The sequence below is a fragment of the Gallus gallus genome, chromosome 2 (assembly GCF_016699485.2).
Source record: "Gallus gallus isolate bGalGal1 chromosome 2, bGalGal1.mat.broiler.GRCg7b, whole genome shotgun sequence".
In the NCBI taxonomy this organism is placed as follows: domain Eukaryota; kingdom Metazoa; phylum Chordata; class Aves; order Galliformes; family Phasianidae; genus Gallus; species Gallus gallus.
In genome coordinates this window covers 139264253-139271571 of record NC_052533.1, presented here as the reverse complement: position 1 = coordinate 139271571, position 7319 = coordinate 139264253, and the positions used below count along the sequence as shown (strand labels likewise).

General features: G+C 38.8%; 1 long non-coding RNA gene across 1 annotated transcript; it reads left to right on the top strand.

The window, feature by feature from the left end:
* Nucleotides 1-206: 206 nt before the first annotated feature.
* LOC112531904 lies at nucleotides 207-7072 on the top strand. Its single transcript, XR_003074068.3, has 4 exons — nucleotides 207-356; nucleotides 3254-3337; nucleotides 3671-3762; nucleotides 5027-7072. It is a non-coding gene; the product is annotated as an uncharacterized LOC112531904 (long non-coding RNA).
* Nucleotides 7073-7319: the final 247 nt, after the last annotated feature.

Below are 7319 nucleotides of genomic sequence, written 5' to 3'. Positions count from 1 at the left end.
AGCTGAATGCCTAAGAACAGATCAGATGAGAGCATCTTCAGTGTTTGCATGTCTGTCCCTAGCACACTGCATGCTATTGTTGATTCATGCTTCAGACCGGCCCCTTGCAAGGTTTTAGTTCTTTGCCTGGTTAATGTTTAATGTTACATGCATTTGAAATAAGGGTCAAAGTGTGGTCACTGCTAGTTACTGACTGGTTCTTTTTCAGACTTGTGTGATATTCGCAGCGGTAAGAACTGAACAGCCCTTTCCTTTAGTCTGTAGGATGCAACTACAAGCAGAAGGTTTAGATCAACATACATGTGGGTCCCAGACTCAGATCCTGATACCGATGCTGACTTTCCCTATGGCTTAAGGTGAATATCCCACTGTCTAAGCCCATGCACATAAAAATCTATCAGTTTTTGCTTCCTTCCTATTGTATGATGTCTTGCCAGCTATATCATGAGCTCCTCAGGTCTCAGATGCAGAGCTTGAAAATAACTGTACTCTCACATGCTAACATAATCAAACAGCAAAAGGAATGACAAGAATTCATAAGTTTTGAGGATGCTAAACAAGTGGCTCTGTCTGTAAGCAGTCAAGAGACTTTCTGGCTCGCTCTTCATTCTTGTAGGCCAATATAATTTCTTTAAACCATGTCAGTGAAATTATGATATGTATTCCTACCAGATATTGTGGAGGGAAAGCAATTTCTGGGTGAATGTGATATGTAAAAGGCCTTGCTTTAGCGATGTTTGACCCATTTGATGCTGAGTTACTATCCTAGTCTTTATTGTAGAAGCTGAAAATATCTGTTACGGGCTACTGGCTACTGACCCCAAACAAACAAAAATATATTCTGTATTATTTTCTGCTAATTACTGAGTGAAAACCTAGTGAATTTTCTGGGGGGCAGTGAAAATGTATTAGGATTTTAATCAAGTGGGTTGTACTTAGTTCTTGGCAGAGTCCATCCCCATGTCTACAGAACTGCATGCGAGAGCATGTTCTAGAGCTGATTCCTTATAAAATGATTGAGAGAATAATTTATGCAGTGCATAAATCTGTCAGTTACTGCTCTGTAACCCTGTGCTGTTATTTCAAGGGTCACTGTCATTGGCAGAGGAAGTATTTCATTTTTCTCAAGCATCCTGTAACAATGGCTCCTCTACAGGTGTTTCATTTATTCCCAACTAATTGTCTGTGGTTTTACCAGTACCTCTTAGACAAGAAAGAACATAAGAATGAAGATCATCCTACCTTCATATTTTCTTTCTCAAATAACTGATGACTTTTATGCCACTAGATAACAAACAGAAAGCTGATTTTCCTGGATTCAAGTCTGCTTTGAACACTGGGTTGACTGTTAGGTGCTGGCTGTGCACTCTGAAAAATGAAACAGTCTGTATTTTTGAGTAGTTAGAAATGAGTGAGGGGGCTTTAATTCATTCCCTCCCACAGGGCATTTCCATGACCATCGCAAATGGCTTATGACTAAATTTCTGTGGGAATTATTGGAATTCTCAGTTGATCTGGTGCCAGACTGAGTATATTTACTCCCTTTGACAATACAAGGAAAGGTTCTGAGATTTTCAGCTGTGAATCCATCAGAAAAGGATTTTATAATTTTGAGACAAATAGCAGAAAACCAGACATCACTTGGAAAAAAAACAATGAGATACATTCAGACTATTGGAGCATAAAAGTCACAGATGATCAAGTCCAAGACCATTTCACTCATTGCTGAAACTGGAGACCATTACATATAGGAAAGTTAGCTTGGCAGAAAAGTGGTCCTGTGGATATGGCATGATAGGAAATAAGTATTTATAGTGTATGGACTCTTTGTTGGTGATCCAGGGTACTTTCAGTGTTAGTGCATGTATACCAAAATGAAGACTTTCAGTATCTATATAATTTCATTTTATTCACTGAAAAGGGTCTGGGTAATGGTCTTGTGGCTAAAGCACAGACCTGGGAGTGAGGAGATCTGGGCTTAAGACAGACCACAATTGAAAACTTCAGGAAGTAATTCTGAGTACTTACATCAGGCACCCAGAAACAGAGGTATCCCAAGTTTTAACTATCTCCTTCCTAACTGCTGACTTAACTTCTCACTACTTCTGATTTAACCTACACCAAATAAATAGGTTTAATGATAAAGAGAAGAATTTACTTCCTGTATATAAAAAGTTGCTTGTCTGTAGAAATAATACTCTCAGCATTCTACCTCATAGTAATACTACGTGATTTGCTACTTATTTGTTATCCATTACACGTGTAAGGTCTCCTGAGACATGAACATCTTAACCAAATGCCTATTTTCACAATAGAGAATTATATAGAAACATTTTGCAAGAGTATTTTCTTCAAATTTCAGTATTCTGAATGTTTCAGCTGACACAAAAACCTTCAGAATTTCATGTTAGTTTTAAGCTTACTAAGGTAACTTGGCCTTGCTGTTTTAATGGTTTGACTTCTGCAACACTGCCAATGTTGAATGCTAAACAGAATTGGTGGGGGGTATTCTTACTAATTGCCACTTGTGAAAAGATAATTATATTCTCTCTCTGTGATAATATGCTGTGGCATCTGGGACTAAGCGTGACCTACCTGACCTTTCTTGTTAGTTTTGGAGTGAGTGGTGTGTAAAAATGAAGGCTAGTTGAGAATAGGAAAAGTGATTGGAGGTCTTCAGCCTACAATAACTCATTTGCAGGAAAAACATTTAAAGTTCTTTCAAGAAATAAAAGATATATATGTTACTGGGTGTGACTGGGAGATGTTAGCATTGAAAGCAGTTCTGTTTTATTTTGTGGTGCAGTCCTAGTGACTTTCTCAAATCCCAATACATTATACTTATTAGCAGTTGTTGCACAAAAGTTTTATCAGCTAAATGCTACTAAAAGAAAAATTTGCTGCCAAACTTCAGCATAACCTGGCAAACATGGACTCTGAGAAGGTGAAAAAAACAGGTTCTATGGAACAGTTACCTGGTGAAAAATGACACTTCTTTAAAGCTAAAATGTCCCATCAATTCTGAAGGCCATTTTTCTCAGGCCGAGTATGACTACATGATTACATGGACTGATTCAGAGTTACAGGCCCTCATAGGGAACACAAGTCACTCTAGTTCAAGTCCCCACTTGTAGTTTGGAGCATCTGTGAACCTGGTTTCTTACATCCCATGCAAAGAAGGAACTGGAGTTGTTTAGTCTGGGGAAAAGGAGGCTGAGAGGAGATCTTATTGCTCTCTTCCAATATCCGACAGGTGCTTACAGCAAGAACGGTGTTGGTCTCTTCTCACTGGTGACAGGTGACAGGAAGAGGGGAAATGGCCTCAAGTTGCACCAGGGTAAGTTTAGGTTGGATATCAGGAAAAACTTCTTTACTGAAAGGGTTGTTAAGCACTGGAATAGGCTCCCCAGGGAGGTGGTTGAGTCATCATCCCTGGATGTGTTTAAAAACCATTTGGATGTGGTGCTCAGGGGCATGATTTAGTGGAGGGTTGTTAGTTAGGGTAGTATGACTAGGTCATGGTTGGACTTGATGATCTCTTAGGCCTTTTCCAACCTGAGCAATTCTATGATTCTATGATTCTAAGACCTATGACTAAGTTTTCCCGGACCTTCCATCCCATTTGCTTTTGATGACAAATTCTGAAAAGTTTCACTTTCCCTCTTTGTAGGAATGAAATCACATTTGAAGATTCAATGCTTTATGAAACTGAAGTGCTATTTTCTACCATCTCTGCTTTGAGCATTCATGTTCAGCTTTGAGGTACCCTGTCACTTCTGCAAACTTGATTGTGATGACTGAAGTCAAAAGGTCTGAAGGCCCATACTGATCCATCTGGAAACATATGGAGTGTTTGTAAACTACTCCATTTTTAAACTGGGGAGATCCTCCTTTCCCCTCCTCTGCATCATACTTGTCCTGTTGTTGTTGTTATGATTCTTATGTGTCTGTTGGGTTGTCTGTTTTTTTGTTTTTAATTTTTGAGGCTTACTAGCATAGAACAACCCACTAAAGTGAGAGTATGACCTCCTCTGATATCCACCATGCTCTTACTACAATGCAAATAGGAAACAAGGTGCAGGAATCATTATTAGAAATCTACAGGGGGGACACATAAACAAAATTAATTTAATTAGATGATGAGACGTTTGTTATACCTTCACAATCCTTTTTTAATGTGCCGTAGTAGAAAAGGAGATAGAGTCATTCATCCACTGGATTTTTTTTTTATATAGATTTAGTCACTTTTCTTAGTGCCTTACAAGTTTATGGTCCATTTACTTTTGATTGCTTTCTGCACTGTTCTACTTGTTGCTCTGCTGTGTTATTATTAGACTTCAAGAAAAACTTCAGCATATTAGTTCAGTTAAGGTTTTTTTTTTTTTTTTTCATTAAGCCACCATTTCTTTTCTTTAAGTATCTCGGCAGTTCTCGCTGACAATTAACATATACACATTCTGTATCTTTCCAAAATTAAAGTGAAAATCCACAAAGCTCTGCATTGACAAATACTTAACATTGTGAATGCTATAAAACAGCAAGTATTTTTGGACTGACAATTTTTAGGCAGGATCCTGACATCTCTGCCAGTATAATTAGGCAGTTCTAGATTTCATCCCTTCATAAACCATGAAATTCCTAAAAACCAAGCTAGCCAAGGACATGAGTCAGCAAGTTCTACATTCACTCCGGTCTTATTACTGTTTCTAGAGCAATGACTATTTCCAGCTGTGCATTGCTTGCCTCTGAGTTAAATGTGGGTGGCAGCATGTAACATTGCTGACTGGTTTATGAGACCAAGCCAATGCTGAAAGAAACCACTTCAAACAATGCTACCACAACAACTAAGTGATATCAGATGGACACTGATTCAAATTTGGTTTGTTTCAAAACAGTTCCCAAAAATGCAATTCTTTTCCAGATCTCAGTGTGGTGTTCCTTTGTACAGACAATTGGGTAATTATGGGGGACATGCATCTTCATAGCTATATCCAACCAAAAACTTTTCTGGTCTTTATTTTGACAGAACAAGGATCTATGAGGAACACAAGCCTTTATCTCATGCATGCTGAATACAATCTGTTCACTCAGAGCCACATGAGAGGAGGGAATAGTGCCTGCTAGGATCCAGCTCTCAAAATGTGTGAACAGTGGACAGGATCACCCACTCCACTTTGGATAGTGTTGATCACTGTGAATTCTCACTGAATGCAAAACAATGATGAGTCAAATCCTGCCATATAAGCCGGATGAAATATTCCCACTTAATAGTAACGTCTGAGTAAAATCTTAAACTGTCACCCAGGCAGTTTGCCTTCTCTTCATCTTAACTTAAGAAAATGCATATCCTAGAACACACATCTAAAGTGACACAGAGCTTCAATAAGTGAACACAGACATCCTTTGAAGTCTCCTCAATTCTTCCAAGTCCTCAGGCCATTTCAAAGTGTGTTCTGGGAAAGGAATAAGTGCAAGAGTTGGACCACCTGCCTTGGCACCAGAACAGTGACCTAATTGTCCCTTCCCAAATATACAAAGAAGGCAGGAAGCAGTTTCAGTTTCTTAATTCCAGTTTTGTGAAGGCATCTCCCTACTTGCCTGAGCTCACTGTTGCTGTTCAAGGAAGAGACAGATTCTTTACACAGCCTTTCTTTTGAGCATTTCCTATCAACTAGCTCCTGTCTTCATAAGGTGCCCTGTGTTTGGCACTTACCTCTCTTCAGAACTTGGATGCCTCATTTGAATTATGCTCTCTCACCAAACAGCTCCAGCTATCATAAAATCTAAATCCCCCGTTCTTATTCCAAATCCCAGGACTGGACAACCTCTATATTTTCTATATTAATTGAAGATAGGCAAAGGTGTGGGGAAGCTGGGAGCAGAAGAAAATTATACTGAATGACATTAACATACATTATTAATAGAAGAATATGATGAAAATAAAAACATAGTAACTGAATCAATTGAGATGACTTGAGACCAGGTTGGATGGGGCCGCAGGCAGTGTGATCTAGTATTAGATATGGAGGTTGGCGGCCCTGCCTGCAGCAGGGGGATTGGAGCTAAATGATCCTTGAGGACACTTCCAACCCAAGCCATTCTACAGTTCTATGATTATGATTCTATTACTTATGGAGAGAGTGTTAGGAGGAAGAGCAAGAAGGAGATCATAGGTGGAAAAGACTTAGAAGGAAGGAAAATTGGAAAGATAAGCAAACAGAATGAGGAAAAAAACCAACAGAAGAAATTAGTAGAATCATAAAATAATTCTGAAGAAAATCAGGTTGAAGAAATGCCACAATAAAGCCTGAGCTGAGCTGTTTTGAGGTCTGTTCCCTGTTGTAGATATCTGTACATTTAGCTCTGAACTTTCTCAAGTGTTTGATTCCACTTAACTGAACTGGAACGCTCTAATACTGTACACTACCTCATAGAGATTGACAAAAAAAGTGTTGACTGGGACACTGGTGATTGCTCACTCTGGATAGGTCCACATCCCTCTGCTTATATCCCCTTGAATTTTGTAACAATGGCATAAACTCATTCTACCAGCATCCACACAATATCTAAATGTTGTATGAAGCAAATTGATCCAAAAGTTGTGTATGCCAGTTTTAGCTCTTCCAGCAGGTATCTAATACATTTCAAAGCACGATGTTTTAGTATGTTTGAATCACACTCAGAACACAATGAGTGCTTATATCTCTTTTTTCAAAATGCTGTGAGAACATAAGCAAAGGAGAAGCTGACTCGCTGCTATGCTATGATCCCACGTTCCCACTAAAAGTGCTGCTGTAATTTATAGCCCTTCTTGTTCGTATCTCCTAGAGTAATTTTAGCACTGCCATCAAGGAAAGTGATATATGTGAATCAATTACTAACTGAGGCTACTAGGATAACAGCACCTGAGAAATGCTTTGTCTGAAGGAGGGAAGTGCGTGGCTTGGAACCTGACTGAAGAGAATACAAAAAGAAAAAAAAAGAAAAAAAAGTTGTAAAAGGAAAATAATACAGTTTGATAGCCTGAAGTAAAATAAATCTTTAGTCTTTCCCTGTGAATTTGCACAGTTAACCACCTGGACAGTGATCAGTTTTGTTGCATACCGTCTTGTTGGGCCTTAATTCAAGAGTCTATTTCCTTTCTGTGGCACACGGAAACAAAGGCTTAACCTCAGGAACTCTTAAGCCTCAGTAACTGGTTTCAAAAATTTCACTACTTCCACCCTCTGCAAAAATAAAAGAAGGATTCATTCTCATGCTGCTCATCCTTTTGGTCTCCATTTTAAAATGGAGGAAAAAGGAACACCTGGACAAATATC